Source organism: Pseudochaenichthys georgianus, chromosome 17, assembly GCF_902827115.2.
Source record: "Pseudochaenichthys georgianus chromosome 17, fPseGeo1.2, whole genome shotgun sequence".
In the NCBI taxonomy this organism is placed as follows: domain Eukaryota; kingdom Metazoa; phylum Chordata; class Actinopteri; order Perciformes; family Channichthyidae; genus Pseudochaenichthys; species Pseudochaenichthys georgianus.
This window is the reverse complement of record NC_047519.1, coordinates 38089492-38103238: the sequence shown is the minus strand read 5'-3', so window position 1 is coordinate 38103238 and position 13747 is coordinate 38089492. Positions and strand designations below refer to the sequence as shown.

Sequence of the window (13747 nt, the reverse complement as noted above, 5' to 3'; positions counted from 1 at the left end):
TTCAAATAAAATCCTGCACTTAAAAACATATTCAAATAGAAGTTCAAATAGAAGTTGACAAGTATAAATAATCATCAAAATAAACCCCAAGTACCAAAAGTAAAGTAGTCGTTAGTGGTAAGGCCCAATTTCAGAGTTATATATATTATATTATATTATTGATGTAATATTGTGATCATGACTTCATTCAGCGAGGTTAGGGTTATTTCATTTAGTTTAAGAACTGCTGGGTAGCTTTTACTACAATACTGTATTTTCATTTGTATTTTTTATTAATAACATAACTCTGAAGTAGCTCGTAGGTAATGCTGGAAAATAAATGTAACGGAGTAAAGAGCACATAGTTTTCCTACAAAATGTACCTACAAAAGTTTTTTGTTTTTTTTGCCAAACAAATCGAAACGCTATAAATAACTTGTTGGTGTTTGGTGAAGAGGATGTTTTTTCCCAGTGTAAAGGTATTAATTATTCTTAAACGACTTCGACTTTCCCAAGGACAAAAGGCGAAACAGCACTATAACTTTCTTAGTGAGTTACTCAGATAAGTACCAGGATACATAGTTTGGATGTCCAGGGTGCTAGTGAACTGCGAGTTTGAGCAGTTCTCCAGTGTGTGCGCGGGGACAGAATGTGCTCAGGGCAGTCTCCCTCTGCAGCCGTTTGGCGTAGTTTTGGCACAATTCCGTTGTACACACCAACGTTAACAGCAGCCCCGTCTGTGCACACGGCAACCGACTCTGTCGTCCAGTGATCTAAGCGCTGTCGGTAAAAAAGCTTCACAAGTTCGTCTGTACACAAAGGCGCTTGGTGACACAAGTGACGTTATGCATTTCAGATGTTTGCCGCGCATGCGTACCAGATATGTGCACCCCTGACTATACAGTAACTTCATTTAGAAATTCCTAGAGGTTACGGAGCGATCTTAAGAGGTCGGCACTGACAGTGATTTCCCAGAGGAGAGAGACGTTTGCTGCAGCAGTGTCCCTGAAATGATCTGTGTCTGTCCCTTTAAATCCCGCTTCGATGCAACTTCCTCCAAAAAGCAACACAAAGAGAACCTCCAAACAAACTAAAAGGTGAAGTGAGGTGACAGAGCTTCAAAAGGCAACCTCATATGACTCTAATAACTAAGGTGGATACAAGCCGTTCTGAATGACAAACCGTACAGCTGCCAATAAATGCGAACCTGGTACAACCCGCAGTACGGTCACCCATATAAACACAAGGACACCTTGTTGGGTAATACTGCTATGTTTTAAATTACATAATATATGGTAAAAACACATCTCACAGCCACCCACATTTCCACTCTACCTATAAACTAAATAACACCCTGGTTATTGCGGCCGTAATCTGAATGACTCTCGATAGGGCCTATAAATGTGTGCATGAGGCAAGAATCAATCAACAGGAATTAATGGAGGGTCAGGGCTAAAATGCCCCCTGAGAGTTGATGAACAATCTTCAAATTAAAAACAAGGGTGCAAAAAAAAAGAAGCCCTGCAATAATTATGAGTTCCTATTTAACGGATTTCACCTTGGTTATTTGATTTGCTGTGTTGTGAGAATGCTATGTTGTCCCAAGCATCCACGGCAGCGGATGCTTTCAACTGCAAACTTTGTGGGAAGGAAATTAATCGAAAGACAACAAAGAAACCCAGAGCAGAACAACATGATGGAAACATGCAAGCAGCGCCAGAAGAAAACACAAACTCAATAAGAACAAGCCTGTCAATAAAAACTCAAACTAAAAAGCTTTATTCAATATCAGAAGTTATGGGATAACCGAGGGAACATCTTTCAATCCATTGCAAAACAGTTGAATCCCAGAGCAGGGAAACAACTGTAACGCAGCGTCCACACGGCGGCGTGCGTTGAAGCTTGCCGGTGAGCTTGTCTGAAACTCGACCAACAACCAATCACATGAATTAGGGTTGCCAGAAACTGACCATGATCAAAATCGATTATTCGGCAGCCCTGGCGAATAATAATCGATTATTCGACCCCCCCCCCCCCCCGCGGGAGAAAAAAAAAAAAAAAACTCCGTAAAGGAATTCCGTTGTTTTCTTTACTGGAACATGTTTAACAGTACAAACAACAAACAAGCATGTCATCACAACGACGTGGCCTTGAAGTGAAGTTGGTAATGGCCGGCTGTGCTGCGTCTTTCTTCAATGCGAACGCATTGTTGAGGTTGAGCTGTGATAGACCAACGTCTTTCCGCAGAGCTTGCATTTAACTTCCTTTGGACTTGTATGTTCGAAGTAGTTCCACGAGGAACTCTTTTTACCTGCCGGCTGCCGCTTTGTTCATCTTTAGTCGCACGTGTGAGGGAGAGGGGGGGTGGGGTCGGTGTGTAGCGTGCTGCAGCAGCAGTCTGCTCTGCATGCAGGCTTCCTCCAAGTTTACAGTAAAACAAACTGGTGGTGTGACCAATGGCCATTTACAATTATTAATACTATTACTATTATTAGCATATACATATTTATATATATATTTTGGTTGAAACTAAGCCAGAAAAAAATAAAATAATAATAATAAAAAAATATATAAATAATAAAAAAAAATATATAAATAAAATCGATTTTTAAAAATAATATTCGATTATGGAGACTGTAACGAATATTCGAATAATCGAATAATCGCTGGCATCCCTAACATGAATCTCCCGTCCCGGACACACAAGCACGCGGCTTGATTGGCTAGAGCTTGTACTGGCATATGATTTGATTGGCTGACGCTTCCACCGAAGCTTCAAAAGTTGAACATTGCTCAACTTTTGAAGCGAGCAACGCTCCCACAGAAAATAACTCTAACACAGAAAATACCTCCCCAAAACTTCTCGTTGGAGATTGCTCCTTTACTTCCTGGTAGGGATACCCAGTAGCCACGCCCAGAGCTATGGCTGCACCCTCTGCCAGCCTTTCACGAAACAAATCTTCCCAAACCTTTCAGCGATTCATGCCGGATATGCACAGCGTAGGGCACTGAAGAACGATGCTGTTCCTACTTTGTTTGGACCAGCGGGAGATTCGGGTACACAACCTGTAAGTATTCATTGTTGTTTGTGTATTTATGATGTTTAAAACAAACAAGGTAACTACCACGACTGTTTAAATGGGTACGCAATGAGCCTTTCACGTCGCGTGACCAATCAGAGCTCACTGGGCTCACAGGGAGGGGGGGGCAGGAGCTCCAACAAGCCGTTTAGGACAGAGAGTGACTACACATACTTTACAGAGCTGTATGAGAAACCAATGTGAGTTTGGAAAATTGCACGGTATAAATCTATTGTAGTAGACTTCAACAATGGAAATATGATCAGTAGAAATGGCCATGACACGGGAGCTTTAAGTCTATTTAAGTCTTGCTGCCATACTATAAATCCCAGCATACGAAAAGGGCTTTAAAGACTCACACTCGCCCTTTAAATGTGTTTGATTTGGATTCATTCTTGATTCTCCAGCTCTTACTCACAGCTCAGTTCGATCCGGATGAAGTCTTTGATGCCCAGGTTCTCCAGGAACACACCGGAGGAGGCGGTGGTTTTAAACAGGAAGGAGATATCCGCGCTCAGCTCTCCGTGGAAGGTCGGGAAGTGGAGGTACGACGTCTCCTTGTCGAAAAACGCAGCGTTCCAGAAGTTCTCTGAGAAAAGGAAATGAAAACTCCTGGTTAAGATTACTAAGATTAAAAAATGTCCCAAATTGGGATCAATAAAGTACTATCTTATCTTATCTTGTCTAAATAAATGGAAAAACAAATAAGATACAAAATAATCCTCATTGCATTTACATTTTAATTAAAAAAACTTGTATAACATTTAGTTTATGTATATCAACAAAATGTCAAACTTGTGTCACTTTTGTGTGACATTTCTGGGACTGCAATAGATGAGAGCAACACATCCGGGTACTTTCCCCTCCATGCAAGGCCACGCCCCTTTTGGGTGGAAAACACTCACTGCCATTTGAATAAGATAAGATAGTACTTTATTTATCCCAAGGTTTTATATATACATATACCTGCATAAATATATGACAGATGGAATATTAAATATTGAATAGATTATATAAATGTAAAATGTGATTGGCAGTGATACAGATTCTGTTTTCAACAATCACATCAAACAATTACGAAAACAGCGCTTTTTTTATCTACAAGAATCCCAATTATGATGGTCAGAAAGGCAAACTGTCAAACAATGTCATTGGAGAACCATGATCTGTGTTGATTTATGGTTACATTTCAATCAATAGGGAAATGATGTCCGATCAGAAAGCTGGAGTGCAGGCAGCAGGTCAGACTGAAACTTTGATTTCAGAATCAGATCGTTTCTTTTACCGTCCTTTTTTTCTGTAGTGGAAGTAAATAAACCGTAACTCGGGATATATTTGTTTTTTCAGGTACAATATATGACTCAGCAGCTTTAAGACATGAAGAAACAATTATTTTCCTCTTCGCTTTAATGCATTATTGTCCCCCGGAAGTGGGCGGGGCCGTCATTTTGTCAAGACGTGACGTTAGCGTTACTCTCATCTATAATTTAAATGAAAGGCAACTGGGATGAAAATTGAAGACCGGTGTGTTGTATGAGGATTGACACACAAAAAAAACATTTGTTTGTCTGTCAACACCATGCAGTCTGACAGAATAAAGTAAACAAAGTCAATTCCTATCATAGGAAGTTTTTCTTTCATCATGTTATAGCCAGGCAACTGGACTAGACTTACTGTCTCCATGACAACGGAGCGGTCCCACACTGTACGCGGCCTCTGACCCCGGCCTCCTGACGTCACCTAGCAACAGAGAACGGACGGGGAGGCTCTCTTTATGGGTGAGCAGCCCCGAGTCCTCAGTCCTGCAAGAGGAAGAGGAGGAGGAAGAGGAGGACGGGGAGGAGGAGGAGGAAGAGGAAGGAGAAACGTGGCGGATTTCAAAAATCAACAAATTCACGCAACTCACAAACTCCCATCTAAGACCATTTCCTTGAGAAAAAAATTGGTGTTTGTTTTAAATATTGTAATCCCCCTTGTGTATATTAATAATAATAAGTAGAAGCTACTTGAAATATACGTTGTTAAATTTACTTCTGAGTGCATTTTCTTATGCAAGTAAATCTTACTCCCCATTTTTTCAGTGTCGTTACAATATTAATAATGATAATAACTATGAAAAAGCAAAATACGTATTACATTCTTCTTCTAATTATTATTATTATTATTCACAAGGGCATTTCATGGAGCTTTTAATAAATGTTGATCCTCAAAGTCCTACATTCGTTACATCTGTAGTGTAAGACTTTTTTTAAAGTCCATGGTACTCAAAGACTTGACATGTACAGGTAAAAGTTAATCAAAGATAATAAAGAAACACACTTTGAATACACAAAACAGACGGTTAATTCCACATTTAAATCACCAGAAACAGGGAATGTTTATCTAAACATGGACATATGGGTGCAGATGTGTTTGGGTAGAGAGGGTTACGAGTTTGAATAATGTGCCATACACTTTATGGCATAAAGGATGCTATTGCAGTATTCAATTCTGGATGAGTGCATGTTTTACTGGCTGCTGTAAACATTGCTGAGTGAAAACATAATGATAGCCTTCCTGACATTCAATCCTCTGCATTTGCCGGAACAGCTACTCCAAAAACAAGACGCCTTCCGTCCATTTACACCCACACGCAGCTTCACACACCGCTTGCCTTGTTGCTGAGAAAAGCTTAAAAACACACGCAGGGCTGGAAGCGAGGAGACTTTACAGCTCAGTGCGATGAAATATTAAAGAGCAGCCGATCGGCTCTGTAAAAATAGATTTAAACTGTTTGTGCTGGGAAATGATATGTGAGGAAAAAGCCAAGATGACATGAGGAGAGGTTAAAAGTTGTTTTGATTGTGCTCTGCTCCAATTATCCCAGTCGATTTATTGTTTGCTTCCCTGCAGAATGTGGATGACTGTAACCCTGCAGACGCTTTTAGCACTCATGTTTACTATTCAATACAAATAAATCAACAGTAGGAGTACAATCAGAAATGTATTTTCCTATATTAAGCAGAAAGTTAGCATGAGCAGAAAATATGGAATCATGCAATGACATTTAAAAACCCTAAATGTGTCCGTCTATGCGTTTCCAGCTAGTTTCATTACGTTTCATACAACTAAGAAAATGAAGTAATTTTTCCTGATTTAAATGCCATCTTATCTCAAATTTAAAAACGATGTATCTATTTTCAACAGTTTTTTAATACAAAGACACCAGCAAGGAACAACAAAGTAATATCAAACTAAAGGTAAGATTCTTTTTTTTATTAATTTGTGGAAAAGGCTGGTTTAATGAACACATTGCTTCACTAAGCTGTCCATTGTTTTACAAGTTAGTAATCATCCTGTTGTCCCAGCATTTAAGCAGAACATTAGGGAAATGATACCACCACAGATTTAACGTCAACGACTGCATTAATATATACTTTACTATTTGATAAAGCAGTATGTTTATATCAATCAATGTCGTTCTTCCTGAGTCATTTCCCATTTTTCCCATTAATTATGGGGTTTATTTTGCAATGTTTATTTGCAACCGTCTAAGGACAGCGGGTGTCGCATGCTGAAAGCCCCCTGAGACAAATGTGTAATACGTAAAACTGGGCTATATAAATACAATGTGATGATTCTAGATATCCAGGACAAGCCTTTTCACGATACAATGTGTTTCAGTACCACTCGGTGCGGCCGGCGTCACGGTTACAGTAGTGTTGAGGAGGAGGAGGAAGACACAAAGGAGAAGGAAGAAGATGGGGTAGATAAAGAAGAGGAATAAATAGAAGGGGAGGAGTAGGAAGGAAAATGACAATAAGGAGGAGGGAGAGATTATTACTTATTCTGAGCGTGCATTTGAGTGTTGTGCCACATGTATTGTTCACATTTATGTGTTGTGTTGATTTTGTTCTGTTATAACGCCTTGTGCGGAATGCTTTGGCAATACTATGTTTAAAATGTGGTCATGCCAATAAAGCCCCTTTGTATTATATTGAGATCAGGAGGAGATTAGGAAGCAAAGGTCAAAGGAGGGTAGAACAATAAGGAGAGATAAAAAGGAGAGGATGAAGAAACAGCCCAAGGTGAGGCATGATAGAGAGGGGGACACTTCAGTATGAATAACCACGTCTGTAAGGGCTGTGTCTCAGTACCACTCGGTGCGGTCAGCGTCACAGTTGCAGTAGTGCTGAGGGTCCACACAGTCTCCCTGCAGCCCGCACACACACTGCTGGCTGCCCGGCTGAGCCCCCCCCCAATAAGACTGGACACGACCGGGAGCGGGACCCCCGAGCCACCAGCTGAACGGAGAGCCCTCTGAAACACACACACACACACACACACACACACACACACACACACACACACACACACACACACACACACACACACACACACACACACACACACACACACACACACACAGTGGTGAAAAGTATTTTACTCAAGTTCTATTTGACATATTTGTACTTCTATTTAAAGCTACTTCGTCTACTTCTCATGCTTTAGAGATGCATGTTGTACTTTTTTACTCCATTATATTTATTTTAACACTCACAGTTACTTTATACATATACAAACACATGACATGCTTATATGGTATAATACCTTACTGTAGTATTTCAAATATTGAGTCCACACATCCGCTGCAGAACTAAAATGCTCTTACATGTTTAAAAATAGGATAATATGATAACAGTAATACAATAATATTGTAAGAGGTCAATTCTGCATAACGAGTACTTTTACTTTCGATGATTGAGGTGCATTTAGCTTATTATTATTATTATTATTCTGTTCTTCATATTATTATTATTATTTATTAAGTTTACACAAATGCATATACCCTACAGGAGAAATAAAGGTTTACAAATGTTTTAATCTAACAAATAACTATTTATCCATTTTTGGCTTGGTGAAATGTGAGTCTTTCATTTAAACACAATATACCTAATACAATCACATACTGAAACAGCACGTATAAAACTATCAAAGAATACGTAACACGTGTGAGGCTGTGAGATGTGCTATTGTTTTGTGTTTTGTCAGCATCATTAATATATTATAGAAAACATTGCGAGTAAAGGTAAGCAAATGTCAATGAATTACCACTTTCCAAATAACTCTACAAATCCCACTACATTCATTTTCTATCATCTATTTTCTAACTTCTTTCCTGCAAAACAGAATCACTATAAAGCTTTTTAAAGAATTACATGTTATTATAAGCCACTCTAAGAGTATCAAATGTCAAGGAGGTAAAACACACCCTCAATCCATCCATTTTAATTTGAATTAATGGCAGTGTTTTCCACAAGTAAACATTGTTCCTCATGCATAATGGTCAATTAATGACTTGTAAACTTGATGGAGACACAGAGAACTTAATTCACCTCAATTTAAAAGGAGGAGACATTTCAACTACTCATACAAAACCCATTTGTCTGGCTCATTGGTGAAAAGAAAGAATTCTAGGAACCTGATTACGTATCCAGCAACGAACATAAGAATAATTTGTTTTTGTTTAGTGGAGTGGGAAAGATTTGTGAGGCCCCAGGGAGTTAGATTGTTTTCTCCAGAGATTGTGTTTGTACAAAACACCTCATAACTCACTTTGATAAAATGAGAAAGAAGAGATGTTAAACAAATATCCATGCGGTTCGGTGATTGCAGACTCAGTAAATCAAATCCTAATGGAAAAGACCTTCAACAATGATCATTTATATTGGCCTTGTTTAGTCTGAGTTACGGCTCCTTATTTTCCCACTGAAGGCAAATGGAGAAAGGCTCTCAGTATTCATCACTCCACATCAACAGAGTTAAAAACGCCAGGTCCCTTAGAAAAAGTGAGGAAAATCTGATTCAGGATGTTAGGGTCAGCTAAAGAAACAGCCCCTTACCTGGAGTGTTGAGGAGGCGGGACTTCCTGCAGTGGTAGGACAGTTCCTGTTCGCAGTACTCTGATTGGCTGATGGCGGCCAATAGCTGCTCCTCTTCAGTGGAGTAGTCAAAGTGAACTGAGTGCTTGTTTACCTCTGGAGACGGTCGCACTCTGGTCAGCTCGCTGTTGTTGTGCTGGATCACCATCCATGTGTTCTCCTCTGTGGACAAAAGAAAACACAACCGCTGTTAAGAAGAATATTACACTAGATGGTCAAAGGTATTTGAGCTTTCGCTTTAACTCTCAAAAAGGACATAATTCAGAGCACTGACAATGTTCTCTATCATCATGATACCAAATGTGTAAAGCATCACGACTTAAAGAGACAGGGAGATGAATGTGGGACAGAGATTAAAGGAGGGAAAGAGAGAGAAGCTTGGAGACAATAAGGATGGAAGTGGATCTGAGGGGGATGAGTGGAGCATCATCATTTACAATTATGTAAATTCTAATCATAAAAAAAAATGGAGTGATGATGTGAGAAGAGGTGGAGTATATGTCTGTGTGCTTGTGTGTGTGTTTGTGTGTGTGTGTGTGTCACCTGTCATGTTGCAGTACACCAGTTGCGGTTTGATTGGTCCGCTGCCATCCACGTCGATGTAAAAATGTCCCGACGTGTTGCCGTTGTGTTTGTACACTTCGCAGGACTGTTCGTACAGAGCTGGAGGAAAATAATGAGATCACGTCAAAATGAATCATGTCAACATCAACACATGGACACAGCCTGTCAAATGAGTGAATCCCCCAGGATACTGAAACCATTTAAGGGATTAATAGAGAGAGAGGGAGGGAGAGTTGGTGGCTGACAGTGCTCTCATGTCTCTTACTTTAGGGTCCCTAAAAGCAGGCTAAACGGTTACAAACACTCCTACCAATGTCCATTAATCTTCTCAACAAACAAAAGTAACGTATAATTTAAACGTTGGCCTTGGGGTTTGTGCAATAAGGCGTCATTGTCAGTATGTTGTTTGTGTGTAGGTGTATGTGCAAACTGTGTACATGTATAGTAAGTCATGTGTGTTGCTTGCTCATAAAGAAATGTGTATGAATAATATGCTACCAGAAGGTCTTAAACTATGAAGAGAAGTGAGCTTCGTGACAGTGTTAATGGTGAGCAAAACATAAGGAAGGAACTGCATTTCTGCTACTTTATTTACTTTACTTTTGTGCACTATTGTGAGTTATTCGCTGAGGTTCAGGAGAGGGCACCGTGCCAGGCACCCAGCAGATCAGAGCTTAGCACGTGACAGGAGAAACAGTCAGTATAGTGTAGGGCCTGGATGACCTTGGGAAGAAGACTGGACCTGTCGGACCTGGGCGAAGCCAAGAGGCGTGGGCTCGCCTGTTCTCCAATCAGAGATCTACAGCACCTCACTCAGAAATACACATATCTAATCAGAATATGACACCTTTATTCTGTAATAAGTATATGAAATGTGTTTTGCCGGTTTTCGGGGCTGTGGAAGGAAGTGTGAGACAGTTAACTGCTTGGAGTGGAAACTGCTCGCGGTCTGTGGATCCCTGATCTCCAGAGACCTCAGCTGAGAAATTATATTCCTTATCACAACTGAAATAAATCAGATTTATTATAACTTTATTGCCTGGTCCGACTCCTTGCTTTTGCAGAGGAATTCTGAAACACAAGAAATTGGTGATCCTGACGTGATTTATCTGCAAGGCACAAACAGAAAGGAGCGGTTGATCCTCCTCCGAAGAACTCCCACCTTTTCACTCACAAAGGCGCCATTAAATAAAAAAAAAAAACATACAAAACTACGACGGAGCCACACTTAGAAGAAAAAAAGAGAGATTTCGAGAATAAAGTCGTAATAATACGAGAATAAAGTCATAGTTACGAGAATAAAGTCGTAACATTACGAGAATAAAGTCGTAATGTTACGAGAATAAAGTAATAATTACGAGATTAAAGTCGTAGTTTCATAAGTCACTTGAGAAGCGGGCTCCTTTCTGCAGGAGGAAATGGCTGGTTCTGGCCGACTACATTACATTACATTGCATTTAGCTGACGCTTTTATCCAAAGCAACTTACAATAAGTGCATTCGACCAACAAGATACAAACTTGAAGAAAACAGAATCATAAAGTACATCAGGTTTCATAGAGCTAAAACATTTCAAGTGCTACTCAACTGGCTTTAGATAAGCCAGTCCTTTATTAGTATACAAGTGCTTTGTTTGCAATTCTTTGTTAGTAATTCTATCGCTCGAAGTGCAGTCGAAGGAGAGTTTTCAGTCTGCGCCGGAAGATGTGTAAGCTTTCTGCTGTCCTGATTTCAATGGGGAGCTCATTCCGATTCCACTACAAGGCTATCGTTCGACTCCTTTTGGATCCAAAGCCTTGATTACAAGTCTCATCATTTCTAGTGAAACAACAAATCCCCTTTGAACAGCTCGTATATGTAACCAACGATAGCCTTGTAGTCGGCCAGAACCAGCCATTTCCTCCTGCAGAAAGGAGACAATCTCCTCCTAGTCCGTTTGGTTCTTTCTTCGAAATAATAGACATAGTTTCTTGCACAACCTTTTCAAAGTTCTAATACGATAATCTGATGCTGATGTGCCAAAAGATTAAGTATTTAGTTATTTGAGAAACCTAAACTAAATTACTGCTTCACAAGATGCTCCACATTCCTCATTTTATTGCAGGACGCTCCTGTTGTCTCCTTCTCAAGTCACACACGACTTTAATCTCGTAATTATGACTTTATTCTCGTAATATTACGACTTTATTCTCGTAACTATGACTTTATTCTCGTATTATTACGACTTTATTCTCGAAATCTCTGTTTTTTTTTTCTAAGTGTGGCCCTTTGTCGTACAAAACAAACATAGTAGCTCAGACCACAAAAAAAAAAAAAAAAAAAAAAAATGGAAAAGTGTGTTGTTAAATGGAATTAAAAGTGTGTTACTAAATAGAGTTAAAAGTGTAGAAATACCGAGCAAAAGGAGAAGTATATAATAGGGAAAGAGGAACAAGGGAGAAGTAACAGATAAGAAAAGAATGAGGAAGTAGGCAAAAGTACATCTGGTGGCCAAGGGAAGGTGGTGCACCAAATAAGAGCAAAGTGAAATATGTTTAGACCTGGTGGACAGAGCCAGTAATACAAGTAAAGTCAAAACCGACTCAAAACTGTGGCAGATACGATACATTGCATTAATTCTTAAATATAACGCCCCCAGTGTAACTATTTGGTATTACATCTACAAATTAAATATAGCGCCCCTAGTGGACAAAAGTTAGAAATATAATTGCGCACACTGGTGGACGTATTGTATATTATTATAGATAATACATTTCAGTCAGAACTAAAACCACACACTAGTCTTCAAATTTAGAACTATTACATGTAGCACATATGTGTATATTTAAAACATTATACATAAATAATTGTTATCAGAAGTACAAAGGGATTAGTAATTGAACCATTATAATTTCAAGAATCTTTAGAGTGTAAACAGATAGGGAAAAACACATTTTTACACTCAAACAATTTGCATGTCTGGATTATGGACAGGGCATTTAGAGTAAAAGTGATAATATTAATAATTATGATAACAAGTATAAACATAGGCCTACTCTTGAGTCAATTTTCATTTCTGTGATCTGTTAGTACGCTCTGCTGGTTTTTACTGATGTTCTAAGTAACAGTGGGATTTGAACGGGGAATATATGGGCACGTTATTTGTGTGTGAAAGATATGGTGCTTGTAACATGTGAGTATTTCAATTTATAGGAGAAAATGGTTTCCTGAAAGAGTTATTGTGGGTAAATATCTTACAATGGTTGAAATAATTTTTAGAAGGAGTTCTTGTAATATCATTAGGAGACATTCATTTTGTTGTTTAGATGGCATTTAAAAACCAAGACAGATAGTATGATTAGAAACAGACAGTGTGGAAAGGGTTGGATTTATTTAACCTCAGTGTGCTAGAATTTCTATAGGTAATGTGTCCTGAAACCTGGACTGTTCCTCTGCATCAGACGGCTAAGACCCTGACCCGCCTGAGCAAACAAAGACCTAACCCAAGCAGGAGACTGCTCCTTCTCCATCGAACAGACAGAGAACCAGAGCTGAACCAGCAACAATAAGGCTGCATCCAGAACTGCAGCCAGAACCATCTCCACCTGTGGCAGCCATATCGTATCATGTCCTATCGTATCCTATCGTATCCTATCGTGTCCTATCGTGTCCTATCGTGTCCTATCGTGTCCTATCGTGTCCTATCGTGTCCTATCGTATCGTGTCCTACCGTATCCTATCCTATCGTATCCTATCGTATCCTATCGTATCCTATCGTGTCCTATCGTGTCCTATCGTGTCCTATCGTGTCCTATCGTATCGTGTCCTACCGTATCCTATCCTATCGTATCCTATCGTATCCTATCGTGTCCTATCGTATCCTATCGTGTCCTATCGTGTCCTATCATATCGTGTCCTATTGTGTCCTCTTGTGTCCTATCGTAGGTTTTAATCTGGCTCTGCTTCCCAGTGGTTACTGTATGTGCTGCTGTTTGACTCACGGCTGTGGCAAATGGCTCCGCTGTAGCCGCTGTCAGAGCAGTTACAGTGGAAGGCGGTCCAGGACTGACTGCAGCGGCCGCCATGTTCACACCGACTGGGAGAACACCTGAGAGAGAGGGACGCAGAGAAAGAGATGTTCACAAATAACAGACTGAGTGCTCATAGCCTGACCATAGAAACAGGTAAAATAAAGCATGGCTGCCAAAAGAGGAGCAATTAGGCC

The 13747-nt window shown here is 39.8% G+C and overlaps 1 pseudogene; it reads right to left on the bottom strand.

Moving 5' to 3' along the window:
• Window positions 1–13747, bottom strand: part of LOC117462446 (contactin-associated protein-like 4) — a 119285-nt pseudogene that overhangs the window by 30755 nt on the left and 74783 nt on the right.